This window comes from Dendrobates tinctorius, unplaced genomic scaffold (assembly GCF_039654945.1).
Source record: "Dendrobates tinctorius isolate UK_male_01 unplaced genomic scaffold, ASM3965494v1 ptg000332l, whole genome shotgun sequence".
NCBI classification, from domain to species: Eukaryota; Metazoa; Chordata; class Amphibia; order Anura; family Dendrobatidae; genus Dendrobates; species Dendrobates tinctorius.
In genome coordinates, this window is record NW_027361998.1 from 16460666 (window position 1) to 16485414 (window position 24749).

The 24749-nt window shown below is 44.5% G+C and overlaps 6 non-coding genes across 6 annotated transcripts; all 6 read right to left on the reverse strand.

Annotated features, from left to right (window-relative positions):
- Positions 1 to 8315: 8315 nt before the first annotated feature.
- Positions 8316 to 8388, reverse strand: TRNAV-UAC (transfer RNA valine (anticodon UAC)). Its single transcript has one exon. It is a non-coding gene; the product is annotated as a tRNA-Val (tRNA).
- An 86-nt stretch (positions 8389 to 8474) lies between these two features.
- Positions 8475 to 8547, reverse strand: TRNAV-AAC (transfer RNA valine (anticodon AAC)). Its single transcript has one exon. It is a non-coding gene; the product is annotated as a tRNA-Val (tRNA).
- Positions 8548 to 22495: 13948 nt separating this feature from the next.
- TRNAV-CAC (transfer RNA valine (anticodon CAC)) lies at positions 22496 to 22568 on the reverse strand. Its single transcript has one exon. It is a non-coding gene; the product is annotated as a tRNA-Val (tRNA).
- Positions 22569 to 22654: 86 nt separating this feature from the next.
- Positions 22655 to 22727, reverse strand: TRNAV-AAC (transfer RNA valine (anticodon AAC)). The gene has a single exon. It is a non-coding gene; the product is annotated as a tRNA-Val (tRNA).
- Positions 22728 to 23664: 937 nt separating this feature from the next.
- TRNAV-CAC (transfer RNA valine (anticodon CAC)) lies at positions 23665 to 23737 on the reverse strand. Its single transcript has one exon. It is a non-coding gene; the product is annotated as a tRNA-Val (tRNA).
- Positions 23738 to 23823: 86 nt separating this feature from the next.
- TRNAV-GAC (transfer RNA valine (anticodon GAC)) lies at positions 23824 to 23896 on the reverse strand. The gene has a single exon. It is a non-coding gene; the product is annotated as a tRNA-Val (tRNA).
- Between the last annotated feature and the right edge of the window lie 853 nt (positions 23897 to 24749).

Here is a 24749-nt window from a genome sequence, read left to right on the forward strand (position 1 = left end):
CAACCAATTTAAAAAAAAAAAAAAAAAAAAAAATGCTGTGGTCATGGCAAGCAATAAAGAACAAGCAATGAAAGTCAAAAGGATCGTTTTCCAAGAGAAAAACTGTTTCTGCCCAATTTCGAACTGGGGACCTTTCGCGTGTTAGGCGAACGTGGTAAACACTACACTACAGAAACCAGCTGCGAAAGGTTACTGTGGTCATGACGAGCCATCGAGAACAAAGACTGAATGTCAAAAGCCTTAATATCAACTCAGAATGTCATGCTTCTACCCAGTTTCGAACTGGGGACCGTTCGCGTGTGAGGTGAACGTGATAACCACTAAACTTCAGAAACTCCATGCAAAACTTAAAATGTTTAAACATACTGAAATGAAATTGAAAAAAAAATTTCCAGCCAAAGTCAAGAGGTCTTCCTCTATGTCTGAAGACAGGACAAAGTGCATTTTGCAACACAGGAACCTTTCATTTGTCAGGCTATTGGAAAAAAAGAACACACAGGGAAACCAAACCATTTTCCACAAAACATTCTCATGCCTTTGTCCAAAAGCCAAAAAGAAAAAGCACCTAGATGCCTGCTTTCGCACCTTGATCCTATCAGGTGTTACTTGAATTAGGAACACTTAGACACTGTCAAAAACACACATGCTTGCCAAAAGCAAAAACTGGTAGAAATAATCACATTGGTAAAAGTAATGCTCATTAAACCAGCAATAGAATATGCTAACTAATGCTAATTAAGCCAACAATATACCTTTGTGATCAAAATAAAGAAAAAACACATGTTTCTGCTCGGGATCAAAACAGGGAACTTTCAGGAGGATGGCAAACAGGACAACCACTACACTACAGTTACCAGACAAGAACATTTACTGTGGTCATGGCAAGCATTAAAGATCAAGCACTCATTGTCAAAAGCGCTATTTTGCAAGAGAAACGCTGTTTCTGCCCAGTTTCGAACTAAGGTTGTTATGAATGGGTCACCGAGGAGGACAACAAAAAACCAAGTCCCAGAAAACCAGAGAGGTTGGTAACTATGCAGATTGCAGATCCCTGACCCTATCCACACAACTAGCAGTAGCAGTGGAGCGTTCCTACGATGACCTAGATGCCTCGTCACCGCTGGAGGACTACATAAGCCTAAAGCAAGAAAAGGGGTAAAGTAACTGCCCCAGAGCAGACCCCAAAGGAATAGACAGCCCCCACACATGTATTGACGGTGAAACAAGATGAAAACAAACACGCAGGAAAATAGGCTGAGCAAACGATGGGGCCCAAACTAACTATAAAGGATAGGAAAGGAAAGACACTGTCTGCAATCTGCCAAAAACCCTACAAAAATAATGTCCAACACGTCTGATAACAAAATTAACCCTGAAGTCACTAGACTTCTTCCGCTATATCAGCACTCTGAAATATTCTGAGACAGAGCAAAATAGAGGCCAATTTAATAAGGGACTAAAAAGCAAATTGGCAAATACAGATAAATAAGAGTGGAAATTCAGCACAGCCCCAGCCGGGACTGGCTGAACACACAAAAAACTGAATAGACCAACAAAATCAAATGTGAACATTAGCAAAAACACTTAGCTTTGAGAAGGCTGGAACAGAGCTGAAAACCAAGACCTCAGAAGCCAGAAGCAATCACCAGCACTGACTTAGGGTGTCGGCTGTCTTAAATCCAGTCTAAGATTTCTAAGGTCCAATCGTCATCCTCATTATCAGGTGGTATTAAATCAGCCTCTCTACCTCCTGTTACCACCAGAGGGAGTCAGGAAGGAGAAATCACTACTGGTGGACCAGAGAATGAACTCACAACAGTACCCCCCCTTGCGGAGAGGTCACCGAACCCTCATTCACGCCACCAGGCCGATCAGGATGGGCCCAGTGAAAAGCACAAACCAATCTATTGGCATGAATATCAGAGGCAGAGACCCAAGAATTATCCTCCTGGCCATAACCCTTCCATTTGACCAAATACTGGAGTCTCCGTCTAACCAAACGAGAATCCAATATTTTCTCTACCTCATATTCCGTATTGCCTTTAACCAATACAGGGTCAGGAGGTGCTGCCATAGAAACCACTGGCTCAACAAACCTCTTCAACAGTGATTTATGAAGTACGTTATGGATCTTGAACGTAACTGGAAGAGCCAATCGAAAAGAAACAGGATTAAGAATCTCCAAAATTTTATAAGGTCCAATAAATCTTGGCTTAAATTTTGGAGATGCAACCTTCATAGGAATATTCTTAGAGGACAAACAGACCATATCACCCACTTTAATCCGGGGACCAATGGTCCTACGTCGGTTGGAAAATTGCTGGGCCTTTTCCTGAGAGAGTGACAACTTATCCACTACTTGGTCCCATATCTGCTGCATTCTCTCAACCACAGTGTCCACACCTGGGCAGGACGAAGATTCCACTTGCCCTGAAGAGAATCGAGGATTAAATCCAAAATTACAGAAAAAGGGTGACATCAAAGTGGCAGAACTAGCTCTGTTGTTCAGCGCGAATTCAGCCAAGGGCAAAAATGAAACCCAATCCTGTTCAGCAGATATAAAACATCTTAAATAAAACTCCAAGGTCTGGTTTGTTCTCTCAGTTTGCCCATTAGTCTGGGGATGAAACACGGAGGAGGAGGATAACTGAATTCCCAGATTGGAACAAAAGGCTTTCCAGAATCTGGAAACAAACTGGACTCCTCTGTCCGACACAATGTTCTCAGGAATCCCATGTAACTGAACCACCTGTTGTAAAAACAAGGGCACCAACTCAGCGGAAGATGGCATCTTTGGGAGTGGTACAAGATGGACCATCTTCGAAAATCTATCACAAATCACCCAGATAACAGTCATTCTCTGAGAAACAGGAAGATCAGAAATAAAATCCATTGAGATATGAGTCCATGGCCTCTTGGGCAATGGCAGGGGAATCAGCAACCCAATAGAACGAGAACAGGGTTTAGACCGAGAACAAGTCCCACAGGACTGCACAAAATTCCTGACATCACGAGATAAGGTGGGCCACCAAAAAGACCGACTCACCAAATCTCTGGTACCAAAAATACCTGGATGACCAGCCAATGCGGAGCAATGAACTTCAGACATCACTCTTTCTCCACTGGTCAGGAACATACAATTTTCCCATAGGGCAATGCTCAGGTTTATCCTCCTGAAACTCCTCCAGGGTGCGTCTCAAATTGGGCTAAATGGCAGAAAGAACTACCCCCTCACCTAGGATGGTAGTAGGCACGGTCACATTAAGAGAATCAGTAAAAAAGCTCCTAGAAAGAGCGTCTGCCTTAACATTCTTAGTGCCCAGAAGAAAAGAGACCACAAAATTAAAACGCGTGAAAAACAAGGCCCATCTAGCCTGTCTGGGATTCAAGCGTTTTGCCGACTCCAGATAAATCAAATTCTTATGATCGGTGAGGACCACAACCTGATGTCTGGCTCCCTCCAACCAATGTCTCCACTCCTCAAATGCCCACTTCATGGCCAACAATTCCCGATTCCCCACGTCATAGTTGTGTTCAGATGGGGAGAACTTACGAGAAAAGAAGGCAAAAGGATTCATCTTAGAAGTCACAGGGTCTCTTTGGGACAAAACAGCTCCTGCACCAATATCAGAAGCATCTACCTCCACCTGAAATGGAAGTGAGACATCAGGTTGCCGTAAAACTGGAGCTGAAGTAAATCTCCGCTTAAGCTCCTGAAATGCTGAGACAGTCTCAGGAGACCAATTCAGCACATCAGCGCCCTTATTGGTCAGATCAGTCAGTGGTTTGACAATACCAGAAAAATTACCTATAAATTTACTATACAAAATTCGCAAAACCCAAAAACTTCTGGAGAGCCTTCAAAGAAGTAGGCTGAACCCAATCAAAAATGCCCTGTACCTTGGCCGGGTCCACTTCAATAGTCGATGGAGACAAGATAAATCCCAAAAATGAAATCCTCTGTACACCAAAGAGGCATTTCGATCCCTTAACAAACGGAATTCTCCCTCAAAATCCGGAACACAGTCCAGACATGTTCCACATGAGAATCCCAATCACTAGAAAAGATCAAAATATCATCCAGATAGATGATCAAAAACTTATCCACAAAGTAACGGAAAATATCATTCATAAAGGACTTGAAGACAGAAGGGGCATTAGTGAGCCCAAAAGGCATCACCAGGTACTCAAAATGTCCCTCCGGGGTATTAAACGCCGTCTTCCATTCATCCCCGTGCTTGATGCGAATAATATTATATGCCCCCCTGAGGTCAAGCTTAGTAAACCAACAGGCACTCTTAACTCTGGAGAATAAATCAGACATCAGAGGTAACGGGTACTGATATTTAACTGTCATCTTGTTAAGGGAACGATAATCAATACACGGTCTTACTGAACCATCTTTCTTGGCTACGAAAAAAACCCAGCACCTAAAGGTGATGAGGATGGTCTAATATGACTCTTCTCCAACGACTCCTTAATATAGGATCGCATAGCATCATGTTCGGGTACTGATAAGTTGAAAAGCTGACCCTTGGGAAATTTACACCCAGGCATCAACTCAATTGCACAGTCATAACTCCTATGAGGAGGCAAAGACGCAGACTTGCTCTCACTAAATACATCAGAAAAATTGGCTAGATAATCAAGAATATCATGAGACTGAGGAGAGGTGGAGAAAACAGGAGCATCCCTAAGAACACACTGACAACCTCAACTCACCACAGACACAGATTTCCGATCCAAAACTGGATTATGAGTTTGCAACCAGGGAAAACCCAGAACAATGGTATCATGCAAATTATGCAGCACCAGAAATTTACAATTTTCTTGGTGGTCTGGGGCAACTCGCATTATCACCTGGGTCAAAAACTGAGGTTTATTCTCTGCCAAAGGAGTAGCATCAATACCCCTCAAAGGAATAGGCATCCGCAGAGGCATCATGGAAAAACTACAACATCCATCAGATTCAACGCTGCTCCAGAATCCACAAAAGCCTTAGTGGAAAACGTGGATAAGGAGCAGATCAGAGTAATTGCCAAAAGAAACTTAGATTGTACACCACCCACAGCAAATGTGTGTGCAAAACGCTTCTCTCATTTAGGGCAGACAGAAATAGTATGAGAGGCGTCGCCACAGAAAAAACACAGCTTATTACGCCTTCTAAACTCCTGACATTGCGCCCTAGACAAAACCCCATCACATTGCATAGGTTCAGACATTTGTTCAAAAGGTGGCAACGCCTCCCGTGTAGTTTTACGTTCACGTAAACGCAGATCAACTTTAATGGCTAATGACATAGAATTATCCAGACCAGAGGGAACAGGAAATCCCACCATAACATCTTTTATGGTCTCTGATAAACCCTTCCGAAAGAAAGCTGCCAATGCACTATCATTCCATGTAGTAAGGACCGCCCACTTTCGGAATTTTTGACAGTATAACTCTGCAGAATCCTGACCCTGGTTTAATGCCAACAGGGTTCTCTCAGCTTGATCAACAGCATTAGGTTCATCATACAACAACCCTAAGGCTTGAAAAAATGCATACACATTAGTCAAAATAGGATTTTCAGGTGTCAGGGAAAAAGCCCAATCCTGGGGATCGCCGCGCAGCAAGGAGATGACAATTTTAACCTGCTGCACGGAGTTCGCCGATGAATTAGGCTTCAAGGCAAGAAATAATTTACAATTATTCTTAAAATTCTAAAATTTAGACCGATCCCCAGAAAATACATCAGGAGTGGGGATCTTAGGTTCAGCAGCATGTGACTGAATGTGATAGGTGGAAATTCCCTGCACTTCAGCAGCAAGTTGCTCCACACGATCAGACAATTGCTTAATCTCCATTGGAAAAAAAATCCTCCTACAGCCCCAGAAAAAAAGGAAAAATATATATATATAAAAAAATTCTGACACTTTTCCTTTTTTTCTTTTTTAAACAATTTTCTCCTGCTTTTGAGTACCCTAGAATCTGCGGTATGGCTGGTGATTCTGTTATGTATGGGTTATCGAGGAGGACAACAAAAAGCCAAGTCCCAGAAAACCAGAGAGGTTGGTAACTATGTAGATTGCAGATCCCTGATCCTATCCACACAACTAGCAGTAGCAGTTGAGCATTCCTACGATGACCTAGATGCCTCATCACCGTCGGAGGACTACATAAGCCTAAAGCAAGAAAAGGGGAAAACAAACTGCCCCAGAGCAGACCCCAAAGGAATAGACAGCCCCCACACATGTATTGACGGTGAAACAAGATGAAAACAAACACGCAGGAAAATAGGCTGAGCAAACGATGGGGCCCAAACTAACTATAAAGGATAGGAAAGGAAAGACACTGTCTGCAATCTGCCAAAAACCCTACAAAAATAATGTCCAACACGCCTGATAACAAAATTAACCCTGAAGTCAGTAGACTTCTTCCGCTATATCAGCACTCTGAAATATTCTGAGACAGAGCAAAAAAGAGGCCAATCTAATAAGGGACTAAAAAGCAAATTGGCAAATACAGATAAATAAGAGTGGAAATTCAGCACAGCCCCAGCCGGGACTGGCTGAACACACAAAAAACTGAATAGACCAACAAAATCAAATGTGAACATTAGCAAAAACACTTAGCTTTGAGAAGGCTGGAACAGAGCTGAAAACCAAGACCTCAGAAGCCAGAAGTAATCACCAGCACTGACTTAGGGTGTCGGCTGTCTTAAATCTAGTCTAAGATTCCTGAAGTCCAATCGTCATCCTCATTATCAGGTGGTATTAAATCAGCCTCACTACCTCCTGTTACCACCAGAGGGAGTCTGGAAGGAGAACTCACAATTGGTGGACCAGAGAATGAACTCACAACATGAGGTCCTTTCACGAGTATAGCGAACGTGATGATCGCTACACTACAGAAACCAACCAATTAAAAAAAAAAAATGCTGTGCTCATGGCAAGCAATAAAGAACAAGCACTGAAAGTCTTAAGGATCGTTTTCCAAGAGAGAAACCTGCGTTTCTGAGCAGTTTTGAACTGGGGACCTTTCGCGTGTGAGGTGAACGTGATAACCGCTACACTACAGAAACCAGATGGAAATGTTTACTGTGGTCACAACAAGCAATCGAGATCAAGAACTGAAAGTCAAAAGCTTGGATACCAAAGGGTAACATCGTGTTTCTGCCCAGTTTCGTACTGGGGACCTTTGGCGTGTTAGGCGAACGTGATAACCACTACACTACAAAAACGAACCGATTAAAAAAAAAAAATGCTGTGGTCATGGCAAGCAATAAAGAACAAGCACTGAAAGTCAAAAGGATCGTTTTCCAAGAGAAAAACCCGTGCTTCTGCCCAGTTTCGAACTGGGACCTTTCGCATGTGAGGGGAATGTGATAACCACTACACTATAGACACCAGATAGAAATTTTTACTGTGGTCACAACAAACAATCGAGATCAAGAACTGAAAGTCAAAAGCTTGGGCACCAAAGGGTAACATCGTGTTTCTGCCCAGTTTCAAACTGGGGACCTTTCATGTGATAGGCGAACGTGATAATCACTACACTACAGAAACCAGCTGCGACAGATTACTGTGGTCATGACGAGCCATCGAGAACAAAGACTGAACGTCAAAAGCTTTATCATCAATGCCTAATGTCATGCTTCTACCCAGTTTCGAACTGGGGACCGTTCGCGTGTGAGGTGAACGTGACAACCACTACACTTCAGAAACTCCATGCAAAGCTAAAGATGTTTAAACATACTGAAATGAAATTGAAAAAAAAAAGATCCAGCCAAAGTCAAGAGGTCTTCTTCTATGTCTGAAGACAGGACAAAGTGCATTTTGCAACACAGGAACCTTTTATTTGTCAGGCTATTGGAGAAAAAGAACACACAGGGAAACCAAACCATGCTCCACAAAACATTCTCATGCCTTTGTCCAAAAGCCAAAAAGAAAAAGCACCTAGATGCCTGCTTTCGCACCTTGATCCTATCAGGTGTTACTTGAATTAGGAACACTTAGACACTGTCAAAAACACACATGCTTGCCAAAAGCAAAAACGGGTAGAAATAATCACATTGGTAAAAGTAATGCTCATTAAACCAGCAATAGAATATGCTAACTAATGCTAATTAAGCCAACAATAGACGTTTGTGATCAAAATAAAGAAAAGCCACATGTTTCTGCCCGGGATCAAAACAGGGAACTTTCAGGAGGATGGCAAACAGGACAATCACTACACTACAGTAACCAGACAAGAGCGTTTACTGTGGTCATGGCAAGCATTAAAGATCAAGCACTCATTGTCAAAAGCGCTATTTTGCAAGAGAAACGCTGTGTTTCTGCCCAGTGTCGAACTGAGGACCTTTCACGTGTAAAGCGAACGTGATAACCGCTACACTACAGAAACCAGATGCGAGCATTTACTGTGGTGACAACAAGCAATCGAGATCAAGAACTGAAAGTCAAAAGCTTGGATACCAAAGGGTAACAGCGTGTTTCTGCCCAGTTTCGAACTGGGGACCTTTCGCGTGTTAGGCGAACGTGATAACCACTACACTACAGAAACCGGCTGTGGAAGGTTACTGTGGTCATGACGAGCCATCGAGAACAAAGACTCAACGTCAAAAGCTTTAATATCAACGCCTAATGTCATGCTTCTATCCAGTTTCGAACTGGGGACCGTTCGCGTGTGAGGTGAACATGACAACCACTACACTTCAGAAACTCCATGTAAAAGTAAAAATGTTTAACCCCTTCACTACCAAGGGTGGTTTGCACGTTAACTCCCAGACCAATTTTTACAATTCTGACCACTGTCCCTTTATGAGGTAATAACTCTGGAACGCTTCAACGGATCTAGGCAATTCTGACATTGTTTTCTCATGACATATTGTACGTCACTTCAGTGATAAAATTTCTTCACTATAACGTGTGTTTATTTATAAAAAAATGGAAATATGGCAAAAATGTTGAAAATTTTGCAATTTTCAAACTTGTAATTTCTATGCCCTTAAACCGTGACCCGAAATAGTTAATAAATAATATTTCCCACATGTCTACTTTACATCAGCACAATTTTGTAAACACATTTTTTTTTTTTGTTAGGAAGTTATAAGGGTTAAAAGTTGACCAGCGATTTCTCATTTTTACAACAAAATTTACAAACCATTTTTTTTAGGGACCACCTCACATTTGAAGTCACTTTGAGGGGTCTATATGGCAGAAAATACCCAAAAGTGACACCATTCTAAAAACTGCACCCCTCAAGCTACTCAAAACTACATTCAAGAAGATTATTAACCATTCAGGCGCTTCACAGGAGCAGAAGCAACATGGAAGGAAAAAAAATTAACATTTAACTTTTAAGTCACAAAAATGATCTGTTAGTAACAATTTTTTAATTTTCCCAAGGGTAGCAGGAGAAATTGGACCCCACAAGTTGTTGTCCAATTTGTCCTGAGTACACTGGTACCCCATATGTGGGAGAAAACTACTGTTTGGGCACACGTTGGGGCTCAGAAGGGAAGAAGTGACGCTTTGGAATGCAGACTTTGATGGAATGGTCTGCGGGCGTTATGTTCCGTTTGCAGAGCCCCTGATGTGGTTAAACAGTAGAAACCCCCGACAAGTGACCCCATTTTGGAAACTAGACCCCCTAAGGAACTTATCTAGATATGTGGTGAGATCTGTGAACCCCCCAAGTGTTTCACTAAGGCTACTTTCACACATCCGGTGTGTGGGGTCCGGCGGCGTGCGGCGAAAAGCCGGGCCGCCGGATCCGGCCTGCAGCCGTGACACCGGATGTGTGTGCGGCGTCTGATACGGCTCGGACGTGATTTAAAGGAGCCGCAGCAGGAGGTGGACAGAGACAGCCGCTGAGAGAGACAGCTGCTGAAAGGGAGGTGAGGGGAGGGTAGGAGAGGGGAGGGGAGAGGAGAGGGGGTTGGAGAGAGAGAGAGACATGTGGGGTTAACACTCAGTGTCTGGGCGAGAGAATCTCTCTCTCTTGCCGGGCACTTGTGGGGTTAACCCCACAGAGAGATCTCTCTCTCTCACCCAGACACTGTGAGTGTTAACCCCACAAGTGCCCAGCAAGAGAGATCTCTCACAAGTGTCTGGGTGACAGAGAGAGATCTCTCTCTCTCTCACCGAGAACTTGTGGGGTTAACATTCACAGAGTCCGGGCATGCGCTGTGGAAAAAGCCGGTCCGGCGCTGAGAAAAAACGTTGCAGAGAACGTTTTTTCCAGACGCCGGATCGGCTGTTTTTGCCGGATCTGGCAAAAACCGGATACGCCGCATAGGCATCAGGCGCGATGCGGCGATAATGAAACTCTATGGGGAAAAAACCGGATCCGGTGGCAACAGGCGCCGGATCCGGTTTTTACACTTTTCGCCGCATCGCGCCTGATGCACAAAAACTGATGTGTGAAAGTAGCCTAAAGTTTATACTGCTGAGGTGTGAAAATAAAAAATCCTATTTTGTGCCCACAAAAATGATTTAGTCCCCAATTTTTAATTTTCCCAAGGGTAACAGGAGAAATTGGACTCCAAAAGTTGTTGTCCAATTTGTCCTGAGTACGCTGGTCCCCATATATGGGAAAAAAACTGTTTAGGCACACGTCGGGGATCGGAAGGGAGTGACGTTTTGGAATGCAGACTTAGATGGAATGGTCTGCGGGCGTCATTTTCCATTTGCAGAGCCCCTGATGTGCCTAAACAGTAAAAGAACCCCACAGGTGACATTGTTTTGGAAACTAGACCCCAAAGGAACTTATCTAGATGTGCCCCAACTAATCTAATGTTTCTGGTAACGTAATTTAGTAGTGCATTGAGGTGTGGTACAATTTGAAGCAATCATTCATACACAGGCCATGTTTTTTGGGGCAGGTGTCGCATTGATAAATGGTGTCCTTGCATATTCCATTTTTGTAACACACTTGGCACCTTTTTTGCGATTTACCTCTTTTTGTAGTTTGCAGGACCGCCACCGGGAAATGCTGACCTGGTACAATACGAGCACCTTCAGTTCCGGAAATTCTGGGGCCCGCTCCTTCCAGAGTGCCAAACATCAGGGCCTTAACCACTACCTCCTGGATCTCAAGGTACGATGTATCGGTGTGGTGTACACATTGTGACAGCAGGAATGCGTTGAGCATTGCCAATTGGACGATGTGCACGGCCAGCTTTTTGTACCACACCTTGGCCTTTCTCAAAGCATTGTACGGTTGGAGGAGTTGATCAGAGCGATCAATGCCCCCCATGTTTTTATTGTACCCCAGCACACATTCAGGTTTGCTGACCTGTGCAGAGGTACCCCGTACAGTGCTGAGGGCGCTGCCATCACCGTGTATGGTGGTCAAGAGAAAGACATCCCTCTTGTCCTTGTACTTGACCACCAGCAGGTGGTCGCTACATTGGGCCCTGCTCTCACCTTTTCAGAGCATCTGCCCAAGTAGCGTCTTCGGGAGGCCTCTCTGATTTTTGCGGACAGTACCGCAAGCTGCGGTACCTCACACAGAGAGGGATTTGTAGAGTGGGAAACTGGTATAAAAGTTATCAGTGTAGAGGTGATAACCTTTATCCAGCAGTGGGTGCACCAAATCCCACACAATTTTCCCACTCACTCCCAGGTCAGGAGGACACTCGGTTCAATCCTGGTGTCCTTTCCTTCGTATACTCTAAACCTGTGGGTGTACCGAGGTACTCTCACACAGCTTATAGAGTTAGATTCCGTACCTGGCCCTCTTACTGGGCAGGTATTGACGGAATCTGAGCCTTCCCTTGAAATGGACCAAGGACTCATCCACGCAGATGTTCCTTTGGGGCACGTACACTTCAGCAAACTCTTTCTTGAAGTGTTCGATGGCCGGCCGAACTTTGAACAGACGGTCAAAGTTGGGGTCATCTCGTGCGGGACACTGTGCATTATCGTTATAATGCAGAAACTTGTGGATGGCCTGAAAACGCATCCGGACCATGACCATGTTGTATAAAATATCAAGACTCCAATATTGCTGAATTTCAGGCTTCTTCAGGATACTCATGTGGAGGACCAGGCCCCAAAACTGCGTCATTTCAACTGCGTCCACAGGAGACCAGTTAATATAGGATGAACGTGGGTTTTGCTCCAAAAATTGCCGAGCATACAAATTAGTTTGCTCCACCATGAGGTTAACAAAATCCTCAGAGAAAAAGACTTTGAAAAAGTCAATTTCTGTGAGGCCGGTGGTGTCAAACTTGATTCCTGATTCTGCCACAAAATCAGGAATCGGTGGCTCATAATTTTCGGAGGGGCGAGGTCCACACAGGGTCTGCTGTTGTGAGTTCATTTTCCCCTTCACTACTGAAGCCGGAGGAACTCCCTCTTCTGGTAAAGAAAGGTAGTGAGCCTGATTATCAAACACCTGAGCCTAATGATGATGACTGGTTGAGTGGAGTTACTGACTGGATATAAGGCTGCCAATGCCCTTCTGCCCTGTGGGTGATTTCTCTGTGGGATCCTTGGAGACCAGTCTGAATTCCTGCTCTTCTAAAGCTAAGTTTTCTGCTCGGCTTTTTGCATTTGTGCTTTGACTTTGTTTTGCTTTGTTTTTCTGGATTTCTGCCATTCCCTGCTGGGGTGAGCTGAATTCCTTTAGCTCTGTCTTCTGAAAATACCTGAGTGCTGATTTAGTTTTTGAAGCCTAGCTGCTTCAGGGTCTTTTTCCATATCAGCTTGTTGGCTTATGTCTTTGATAGGGTTTTGGCAGATTCCAGACAGCAACCTTCCTTTCCTGTTCTGTTTAGTTAGCTTGGGCCCCATCGTTTGCTCAGCCTATCTTTCTATCTGTGTGAGTGTTTTTTCATCTTGCTTCACCGTCATATGTTGGGGGGCTGCCTTTTACTTTGGGGTCTGTTAGGGCAGTTTAGATTTCCTTTTCTGTCTTTAGGCTATTTAGCTCTCCGGCTGTGATCGAGGGGTCTAGGGCACCGTAGGAACCCCCCACGGCTACTGCTAGTTGTGTGGATAGGTTCAGGGGTCTGCAATCTGATAGTTGCCAACTTCTCTGGTTTTCTGGACGTAGCTTCTATTTTTGTGTCTGCCTCCTACGGTGACTCAATCATAACAGAATCACCCGCCATACCGCAGATCCTAGGGTACTCAATAGCAGGAAAGAATTGTAATTAAAAAAAAAAAAGTGTGTATATTTTTTCCTCTATATCTCTGAGGCCGTAGGGGGAATTTTTTTTTTCTCTCAATGGAGATAAAGCAATTGTCTGATCATGTGGAGCAGCTCGCTGCGGAAGTGCAGGGAATTTCCGCCTACCTTGCTCATTCACATGCTGCTGAACCAAAGATTCCTACACCTGATGTATTTTTTGGGGATCGGTCTAAATTTTTGAATTTCAAAAATAATTGTAAATTATTTTTTGCCTTGAAGCCTAACTCGTCAGGGAGCTCTGCGCAGCAGGTTAAAATTGTCATCTCTTTGCTACGTGGCGATCCCCAGGATTGGGCGTTTTCTTTGAAACCAGATGATCCTATTCTGACTAATGTGAACACATTTTTTCAGGCCTTGGGGTTGTTGTATGACGAACCTAATGCCATTGATCAGGCTGAAAAGACCCTGCTGGCATTGAACCAGGGTCGAGATTCTGCAGAATTGTACTGTCAAAAATTCCGAAAGTGGGCAGTACTTACTACCTGGAATGATAATGCCTTGGCTGCTCTCTTTCGGAAGGGGTTGTCAGAAGCCGTAAAAGATACTATGGTGGGATTTCCTGTTCCCTCTGGTCTTGACGATTCTATGTCATTAGCCATTCAGGTTGATCGGCGTTTGCGCGAACGAAAGCTGCACGAGAGGTGTGGCCACCTGTTGAACAAATGTCTGAACCTATGCAATGTGATAGAGTTTTGTCCAGAGAGCAGCGTCAGGAGTTCAGAAGGCGTAATAAGTTGTGTTTTTTCTGTGGAGATGCCTCGCATATTATTTCTGTCTGTCCTAAACGAGAGAAACGCTTTGCACACACGTTTTCTGTTGGTGGTGTTCAACCTAAGTTTCTTCTGGCTATTACGCTGATCTGCTCCCTGTCCACATTTTCCGCCAAGGCTTTTGTGGATTCGGGAGCAGCCCTAAACCTAATGGACTTGGATTTTGCTAAACGTTGTGGATTTCCGATGACACCTCTGCAGACGCCTATCCCTTTGAGGGGGATTGATGCTACTCCTTTGGCTAAAAATAAACCTCAGTTTTGGACCCAGGTGGTAATGCGGGTCACCCCCGACCATCAAGAAAATTGCAGATTATTGGTGTTGCATAATCTGCATGATACTATTGTTCTGGGGTTTCCTTGGTTACAAATTCATAATCCAGTTTTGGATTGGAAATCTGTGTCTGTGGTGAGTTGGGGTTGTCGGTGTGCCTTTAGTGAGGCTCCGGTGTTTTCCACCTCTCCTCAGTCGCATGATGTTCCTGATTATTTGGCGGACTTTTATGATGTATTTAGTGAGAATGAGTCTGCGTCTCTGCCTCCTCATAGGAGTTATGACTGTGCAATTGAACTGAGCCCGGGGTGTAAATTTCCCAAGGGTCGGCTCTTCAATTTATCTGTACCTGAGCACGAGGCTATGCGATCCTATATTAAGGAGGCGTTGGAGAAGGGTCATATTAGACCATCCTCGTCACCCTTAGGTGCCGGTTTTTTTTTTGTAGCCAAAAAGGATGGATCATTAAGACCTTGTATTGATTATCGTGCCCTCAACAAAATTACTGTTAAATATCAGTATCCGTTACCCCTGATTTCTGATCTATTCTCCAGAGTTAAAGGTGCTTGCTGGTTTACCAAGCTTGACCTCAGGGGGGCGTATAATCTTATTCGCATTAAGCATGGGGATGAATGGAAGACGGCGTTTAATACTCCGGAGGGACATTTTGAGTACCTGGTGATGCCTTTTGGGCTCACTAATGCCCCTTCTGTCTTCCAGTGCTTCATGAACGATATTTTCCGAGATTTTGTCGATAAATTTTTGATTATCTATCTGGATGATATTTTGATCTTCTCCAAGGATTGGGATTCTCATGTGGAACATATTCGGACTGTGTTCTGGATCTTGAGGGAGAATTCCCTGTATGTCAAAGGATCTAAATGCCTTTTTGGAGTACAGAGGATTTCTTTTTTGGGATTTATTTTGTCCCTGTCAACTATTGAAATGGACCCGGCCAAGGTACAGGCCATTTACGATTGGGTTCAGCCCACTTCTTTGAAGGCCCTCCAGAAGTTTTTGGGTTTTGCTAATTTTTATCAGAAATTTATAGCAACATTTTCTAGTATTGCCAAGCCATTGACTGATTTGACGAAGAAGGGTGCTGATGTGTTAAATTGGTCTCCGGAGGCTGTTTCTTCCTTTCAGGAGCTGAAGCAAAGATTCACCTCCGCCCCAGTTTTGCGGCAACCTGATGTCTCACTTCCGTTCCAGGTAGAGGTGGATGCTTCTGAGATTGGTGCAGGAGCTGTTTTGTCCCCAAAGGATCCTGTCCTGTATCATCTAAAATGAATCCCTGTGCTTTCTTTTCCCGAAAGTTCTCTCCATCTGAACGTAACTATGATGTGGGGAATCGGGAACTGTTGGCCATGAAATGGGCATTTGAGGAGTGGAGACATTGGTTGGAGGGAGCTAAGCATCAAGTCGTGGTCCTCACTGACCACAAGAATTTGATTTACCTAGAGTCGGCTAAGCGCTTGAACCCTAGACATGCTAGGTGGGCCTTGTTTTTTACACGTTTTGATTTTGTGGTTTCTTTTCTTCCTGGAACAAAGAATGTCAAGGCAGACGCCCTCTCTAGGAACTTCTTTGCTGATTCTCCTGTGGTTACCAAGCCTGCTACCATCTTAGGCGAAGGGGTAGTTCTTTCTGCCATCTCGCCCGATTTGAGACGTGCTCTGGAAGAGTTCCAGGAGGACAAATCTGAGCGTTGTCCCAGTGGAAAGTTGTATGTTCCTGACCAGTGGAAGAAGAGAGTGATGTATGAAGTTCATTGCTCTGCTTTGGCTGGTCATCCAGGTATTTTTGGTACTAGAGATCTGGTGAGTCGGTCTTTTTGGTGGCCCTCCTTGTCTCGTGATGTCAGGAATTTTGTGCAGTCCTGTGGGACTTGCTCCCGGTCTAAATCGTGTTCTCGCTCTAGTGGGTTGTTGATGCCTTTGCCTGTCCCCAAGAGGCCATGGACCCATATTTCAATGGATTTCATCTCTGATATGCCTGTCTCTCAAAGGATGACTGTTATTTGGGTGATTTGTGATAGGTTCTCTAAGATGGTTCATCTTGTACCACTCCCTAAGTTGCCGTCTTCCTCTGAGTTGGTGCCCCTGTTTTTGCAATAGGTGGTTCGCTTGCACGGGATTCCTGAGAACATTGTATCTGACAGAGGAGTTCAGTTTGTGTCTAGATTTTGGAGAACTTTCTGTTCCAAGCTGGGAATTCAGTTGTCCTTCACCTCTGCTTTTCACCCTCAGACCAATGGGCAGACACAGAGAACAAACCAGACCTTGGAGTCGTATTTGAGATGTTTTATTTCCGCTGATCAGGATGATTGGGTTTCATTTTTGCCCTTGGCCGAATTTGCTTTAAATAATAGAGCTAGTTCTGCCACTTTGATGTCACCTTTTTTTTGTAACTTTGGGTTTCATCCTCGATTTTCTTAAGGGCAGGTGGAGCCCTCTGCCTGCCCAGGTGTTGACACTGTGGTGGAGAGAATGCACCAGATCTGGGACCAAGTGGTGGATAAGTTATCTCTCTCCCAGGAAAAGGCCCAGCGGTTTTCCAACCGACATAGGACCATTGGTCCCCAGTTTAAGGTTGGTGATATGGTGTGGTTATCATCAAAAAATATTGCTATGAAGGTGGCTTCTCCTAAGTTTAAGCCTAGATTTATTGGACCTTACAAGATTTTGGAGATTATTAATCCAGTCTCTTTTCGTTTGGCTCTTCCTGTCACATTTAAAATCCATAATGTGTTCCATAAATCTTTGTTGAAAAGGTTTGTTGAACCTGTTGTTCCGGGGGTGGCACCTCCAGACCCTGTATTGGTTGAAGGTAACATGGAATATGAGGTAGAGAAAGTACTGGATTCCCGTCTGGCTAGACGGAGACTCCAGTATTTGGTTAAGTGGAAGGGTTATGGTCAGTAGGATAATTCCTGGGTCTCTGCCTCTGATATTCATGCTAAAAGATTGGTGCGTGCCTTTCATCGGGCTCACCCTGATCGCCCTGGTGGCGTGGTTGAGGGTTCGGTGACCCCTCCTCAAGGGGGAGGTACTGTTGTGAGTTCATTTTCCCCTTCACTACTGAGGCCCGAGGAACTCCCTCTTCTGGTAAAGAAAGGTAGAGAGCCTGATTATCAAACACCTGAGCCTAATGATGATGACTGGCTGAGTGGAGTTACTGACTGGATATAAGGCTGCCAACGCCCTTCTGCCCTGCGGGTGATTTCTCTGTGGGATCCTTGGAGACCAGTCTGAATTCCTGCTCTTCTAAAGCTAAGTTTTCTGCTCGGCTTTTTGCATTTGTGCTTTGACTTTGTTTTGCTTTGTTTTTCTGGATTTCTGCCATTCCCTGCTGGGGTGAGCTGAATTCCTTTAGCTCTGTCTTCTGAAAATACCTGAGTGCTGATTTAGTTTTTGAAGCCTAGCTGCTTCAGGGTCTTTTTCCATATCAGCTTGTTGGCTTATGTCTTTGATAGGGTTTTGGCAGATTGCAGACAGCAACCTTCCTTTCCTGTTCTGTTTAGTTAGCTTGGGCCCCATCGTTTGCTCAGCCTATCTTTCTATCTGTGTGAGTGTTTTTTCATCTTGCTTCACCGTCATTATATGTCGGGGGCTGCCTTTTACTTTGGGGTCTGCTCTGGGTTAGTTTAGATTTCCTTTTCTGTCTTTAGGCTATTTAGCTCTCCGGCTATGATCGAGGGGTCTAGGGCACCATAGGAACCCCCCACGGCTACTGCAAGTTGTGTGGATAGGTTCAGGGGTCTGCAATCTGATAGTTGCCAACTTCTCTGGTTTTCTGGACGTAGCTTCTATTTTTGTGACTGCCTCCTACGGTGACTCAATCATAACAATCTGCTGAATCAGCTGCGGGCATGGTGGGCGCTGCCTCATCTTCTGTCCTGGAGCATCTGCGTGGCGGTTCCGCAGGATCCGAGGAGGAAGATGAGGAGGGGGAAGAGGAAGAGGATGAAGAATCCGAAAAATAAAGAAAAGTCGGATCGTCATCCTCGCTATCAGTGTCGGAGGCAAGTAAAGCATATGCCTCCTCCATTGAATAGCGCTGTTGGGAGGAACGTGATGGGCGGGACTTTTTTTGTGTAAATATGGTGCTTGGGTGTACTTTATTTATAACTGTGTATGTGTTGGGGGGGCTAGTGATTGGTGCACACTATCCTGTAAGAAAAAGCTAAAAGGAAATGGGGAGCAAAATACCTGTGAAAAAAGTCTAAAACAGCAGGTCCTAGATATGATAAGTGAATGGCGTCACTTATCAAAATTTAGTGGCTGCTGGATGTGTGCACAGGGGTGGCTCAAAGGGAGAGGTGAAAAAGAAAAATGGAAAACAGCCGGCACGAACTTTGATAAGTGAATTGTGTCACTTATCAAAATTCGGCGGCTGCTAAATGTGCACACGGAAATGACGCAAAGGGGGGTAAAAAGAGGGGGCTGGGGGGATTGGGGTTGATGAATAGAGATCGGGCAGGGATCAACAGTTAGGGTTGTAGTTAGGTGGCACAAGAAGGGGTGAAAAAAATGAAAAACGGCAGGCACAAGCTCTGATAAGTGATGTGCGTCACTTATCAAAGTTTTGTGGCTGCGGGATGTGTGTGCGGAGGTGGTGCAAAGGGGGCTAAGGATAAAAAAGCGAGCACGAAGGTTGATCGGTGAACTGCGTCACCAATCAACGCTCGCTGGCTGCGCACGGAGGTGGCGCAAAAGTGGGGTGGAGGGGGGTAAAAATAGGGGGAAGGGGGATGGGGGGATTGGGATGGATGAAGAGAGATTGGGCAGGGATCAGTTAGGGTTGTAGTTAGGTGGCACAAGGGGGTGAAAAAAATGAAAAACGGGATGAGTGTGCGGAGGTGGCGCAAAGGGGGCTAAGGAAAAAAGCGAGCATGAGTGTTGATCGGTGAACTGCGTCACCGATCAACGCTTGGCGGCTGCGCATGGAGGCGGCGCAAAAGGGAGGTGGAGGGGGTAAAAGGGGTGTGAAAGGGGTAAAAGGGGGGGTGGAGGGGGATGGGGGGATGAAGATAGATTAGGGGTGAAGATAGATTGGGCAGGGGATCAGGGATCAATTAACACTTACAGTTGTAGTTTTCTTTCTTCTTTCTTCTGCAGGGATTGTGATGCTACAAGCTGTGGCACCACAATACCCAGCACAGGAGCTCTTGCTGCATCCGACCTCTCTGCAGGAATACTCATCTAGGGTGAGGACCCCTGCAGACAGGCCAGAGGCAGGTCACAGAGCGGTCACATCGCTGCTGTGACCTGTCATTGGTGGGATCGAATGATTATATCGATCCCACCAATCCCTGATCTGCCTGGTGAAGATTGGTAACTGCCCAGGATCGGAGCTATAAAAAAGGGGGAGAAAGAAGCGCACAATAGGGTCTTATCCAATGATATAAACGTTTCAACAGATATGGATCCACTCACCTTGTTCAGTTGTGTGGAACACAACAACCATAAGCACAAATGGGTAGGATCCGATGAACTGCAGCAATCAGTCGGTCACTAGAATTGCATATATAGGAAGGAGAGAAGTCCGGCTTTCAGGATCGCGCTGTTCCAGTCCAAAGTTCACAAGGAGTTAATCCAAGGACCAAGCAGTGATTATAACTTTCTTTTTATTCCATAAACTCTACGCGTTTCGTGTACACACTGTACACTTCCTCAGGAGCAAAGTTACCCACTTTGCTCCTGAGGAAGTGTACAGTGTGTACACGAAACGCGTAGAGTTTATGGAATAAAAAGAAAGTTATAATCACTGCTTGGTCCTTGGATTAACTCCTTGTGAACTTTGGACTGGAACAGCGCGATCCTGAAAGCCGGACTTCTCTCCTTCCTATATATAGGATCGGAGCTCACAGCTCCGAGTCCAAGGCAGGTCATGGCCAGGTCATCAGCAGGGCACAGAGCAGTCACAGCATGACCACAGCTGTGCCCTGTGGCTGGCATGATCGCCGATCTAATTGATCGCGCCAACCACTTCCTGCAGGCCCTGCTGGGCCTGTCCTAGGCTCTGGCATAGGATCGGTGCTATTACAGCACCGATCCGGGCCGGTACCGGCAGGGCACAGTGGCAATATTGCGCCGCTGTGTGCTGCGATTGGCGCGATCGATTAGATGGGTGATCGTTCCAATCTGGGGGCTTTTGTCCGGTGCCTGGCATTGCCAGGCACCGGTCCTAGGATCGAGTACATCGGTACTCGATCTTAGCCTAGGATCCTGATGTTTCAGCCAATATGATTGGCTGAAACAAAGAGAAGCGCTGTGATTGGCTGTTCTGAATTGAACAGCCAATCACAGCTCACAGAGCGGCGGGCCAGGGCGGAGACTGCCCAGGATGCCGAGGCCATCGATCCTGAGGTAAGATGGCGTCAGCATTTTAATGCGATCACTGCGACTTAAGTCGCGTTGTCGCATTAAACGGCATGACGTACTATTCCGTCCATGGGACTTAGGTCCCAGGTCACATGGATGGAATAGTGCGTCCATTGTAGGAAAAGGGTTAAACATAGTGAAATGAAATTGAAAAACAAAAAGATCCAGCCAAAGTCAAGAGGTCTTCCTCTATGTCTGAAGACAGGACAAAGTGCATTTTGCAACACAGGAACCTTTCATTTGTCAGGCTATTGGAAAAAAGAACAAACAGGGAAACAAAACCATTTTCCACAAAACTTTCTCATGCCTTTGTCCAAAAGCCAAAAAGAAAAAGCACCTAGATGACTGCTTTCGCACCTTGATCCTATCAGGTGTTACTTCAATCAGGAAAACATAGACACTGTCAAAAACACACATGCTTGCCAAAAGCAAAAACTGGTAGAAATAATCAAATTGGTAAAAGCAATGCTCATTAAACCAGCAATAGAATATGCTAACTAATGGTAATTAAGCCAACAATATACGTTTGTGATCAAAATAAAGAAAAGCCACATGTTTCCGCCCAGGATCAAAACAGGGAACTTTCAGGAGGATGGCAAACAGGACAATCACTACACTACAGTAACCAGACAAAAACGTTTACTGTGGTCAAGGCAAGCATTAAAGATCAAGCACTCATTGTCAAAAGCACGAGTTTGCAAGAGAAACGCTGTGTTTCTGCCCAGTTTCGAACTGGGGACTTTTCGCGTGTGAGGCAAACATGATAACCGCTGCACTAGAGAAACCAGAAGTAAATGTTTACTATGGTCACAACAAGCAATCGAGATCAAGAACTAAAAGTCAAATGCTTGGATACCAAAGGGAAACATCGTGTTTCTGGCCAGTTTCGAACTGGGGACCTTTCAAGTGTGAGGCGAACGTGATAACCACTACACTACAGAAACCGGCTGCGGAAGGTTATTGTGGTCATGACGAGCCATCGAGAACAAAGACTCAACGTCAAAAGCTTTAATATCAACGCCTAATGTCATGCTTCTATCCAGTTTCGAACTGGGGACCGTTCAAGTGTGAGGTGAACGTGACAAGCACTACACTTCAGAAACTCCATGCAAAGCTAAAGATGTTTAAACATGCTGAAATGAACTTGAAAAAGAAAAAAACATCCAGCCAAAGTCAAGAGGTCTTCCTCTATGTCTGAAGACAGGACAAAGTGCATTTTGCAACACAGGAACCTTTCATTTGTCAGGCTATTGGAGAAAAAGAACAAACAGGGAAACAAAACCATGCTCCACAAAACATTCTCATGCCTTTGTCCAAAAGCCAAAAAGAAAAAGCACCTAGATGCCTGCTTTCGCACTTTGATCCTATCAGGTGTTACTTGAATTAGGAACACTTAGACACTGTCAAAAACACACATGCTTGCCAAAAGCAAAAACGGGTAGAAATAATCACATTGGTAAAAGTAATGCTCATTAAACCAGCAATAGAATATGCTAACTAAGGCTAATTAAGCCAACAATATACGTTTGTGATCAAAATAAAGAAAAGCCACATGTTTCTGCCCGGGATCAAAACAGGGAACTTTCAGGAGGATGGCAAACAGGACAATCACTACACTACAGTAACCAGACAAGAGCGTTTACTGTGGTCATGGCAAGCATTAAAGATCAAGCACTCATTGTCAAAAGCGCTAGTTTGCAAGAGAAACGCTGTGTTTCTGCCCAGTTTCGAACTTAGGACTTTTTCCATGTAAAGCAAACGTGATAACCGCTACACTACAGAAACCAACCGATTTAAAAAAACAAAAAATGCTGTGGTCATGGCAAGCAATAAATAACAAGCACTGAAAGTCAAAAAGATCATTTTCCAAGAGAAAAGCTGTGTTTCTGCCCAGTTTCGAACTGGGGACCTTTCGCGTGTGAGGCGAACGTGATAACCGCTACACTACAGAAACCAGATGCAAGCGCTTACTGTGGTGACAACAAGCAATCGAGATCAAGAACTGAAAGTCAAAAGCTTGGATACCAAAGGGTAACAGCGTGTTTCTGCCCAGTTTCAAACTGGGGACCTTTCGCGTGTTAGGCGAACGTGATAACCACTACACTACAGAAACCGGCTGCGGAAGGTTATTGTGGTCATGACGAGCCATCGAGAACAAAGACTCAACGTCAAAAGCTTTAATATCAACGCCTAATGTCATGCTTCTATCCAGTTTCGAACTGGGGACCGTTCAAGTGTGAGGTGAACGTGACAAGCACTACACTTCAGAAACTCCATGCAAAGCTAAAGATGTTTAAACATGCTGAAATGAACTTGAAAAAGAAAAAAACATCCAGCCAAAGTCAAGAGGTCTTCCTCTATGTCTGAAGACAGGACAAAGTGCATTTTGCAACACAGGAACCTTTCATTTGTCAGGCTATTGGAGAAAAAGAACAAACAGGGAAACAAAACCATGCTCCACAAAACATTCTCATGCCTTTGTCCAAAAGCCAAAAAGAAAAAGCACCTAGATGCCTGCTTTCGCACTTTGATCCTATCAGGTGTTACTTGAATTAGGAACACTTAGACACTGTCAAAAACACACATGCTTGCCAAAAGCAAAAACGGGTAGAAATAATCACATTGGTAAAAGTAATGCTCATTAAACCAGCAATAGAATATGCTAACTAAGGCTAATTAAGCCAACAATATACGTTTGTGATCAAAATAAAGAAAAGCCACATGTTTCTGCCCGGGATCAAAACAGGGAACTTTCAGGAGGATGGCAAACAGGACAATCACTACACTACAGTAACCAGACAAGAGCGTTTACTGTGGTCATGGCAAGCATTAAAGATCAAGCACTCATTGTCAAAAGCGCTAGTTTGCAAGAGAAACGCTGTGTTTCTGCCCAGTTTCGAACTTAGGACTTTTTCCGTGTAAAGCAAACGTGATAACCGCTACACTACAGAAACCAACCGATTTAAAAAAACAAAAAATGCTGTGGTCATGGCAAGCAATAAATAACAAGCACTGAAAGTCAAAAAGATCATTTTCCAAGAGAAAAGCTGTGTTTCTGCCCAGTTTCGAACTGGGGACCTATCGCGTGTGAGGCGAACGTGTTTACCGCTACACTACAGAAACCAGAGGAAAGCGCTTACTGTGGTGACAACAAGCAATCGAGATCAAGAACTGAAAGTCAAAAGCTTGGATACTAAAAGGTAACAGCGTGTTTCTGCCCAGTTTCGAACTGGGGACCTTTCGCGTGTCAGGTAAACGTGATAACCACTACACTACAGAAACCGGCTGCGGAAGGTTACTGTGGTCATGACGAGCCATCGAGAACAAAGACTCAACGTCAAAAGCTTTAAGATCAACGCCTAATGTCATGCTTCTATCCAGTTTCGAACTCGGGACCGCTCGCGTGTGAGGTGAACGTGACAACCACTACACTTCAGAAACTCCATGCAAAGCTAAAGATGTTTAAACATGCTGAAATGAACTTGAAAAAGAAAAAAACATCCAGCCAAAGTCAAGAGGTCTTCCTCTATGTCTGAAGACAGGACAAAGTGCATTTTGCAACACAGGAACCTTTCATTTGTCAGGCTATTGGAGAAAAAGAACAAACAGGGATACAAAACCATGCTCCACAAAACAATCTCATGCCTTTGTCCAAAAGCCAAAAAGAAAAAGCACCTAGATGCCTGCTTTCGCACCTTGATCCTATCAGGTGTTACTTGAATTAGGAATACTTAGACACTGTCAAAAACACACATGCTTGACAAAAGCAAAAACGGGTAGAAATAATCACATTGGTAAAAGTAATGCTCATTAAACCAGCAATAGAATATGCTAACTAATGCTAATTAAGCCAACAATATACGTTTGTGATCAAAATAAAGAAAAGCCACATGTTTCTGCCCGGGATCAAAAGAGGGAACTTTCAGGAGGATGGCAAACAGGACAATCACTACACTACAGTAACCAGACAAGAGCGTTTACTGTGGTCATGGCAAGCATTAAAGATCAAGCACTCATTGTCAAAAGCGCTAATTTGCAAGAGAAACGCTGTGTTTCTGCCCAGTTTCGAACTGAGGACCTTTCGCGTGTAAAGAGAACGTGATAACCGCTACACTACAGAAACCAACCGATATGA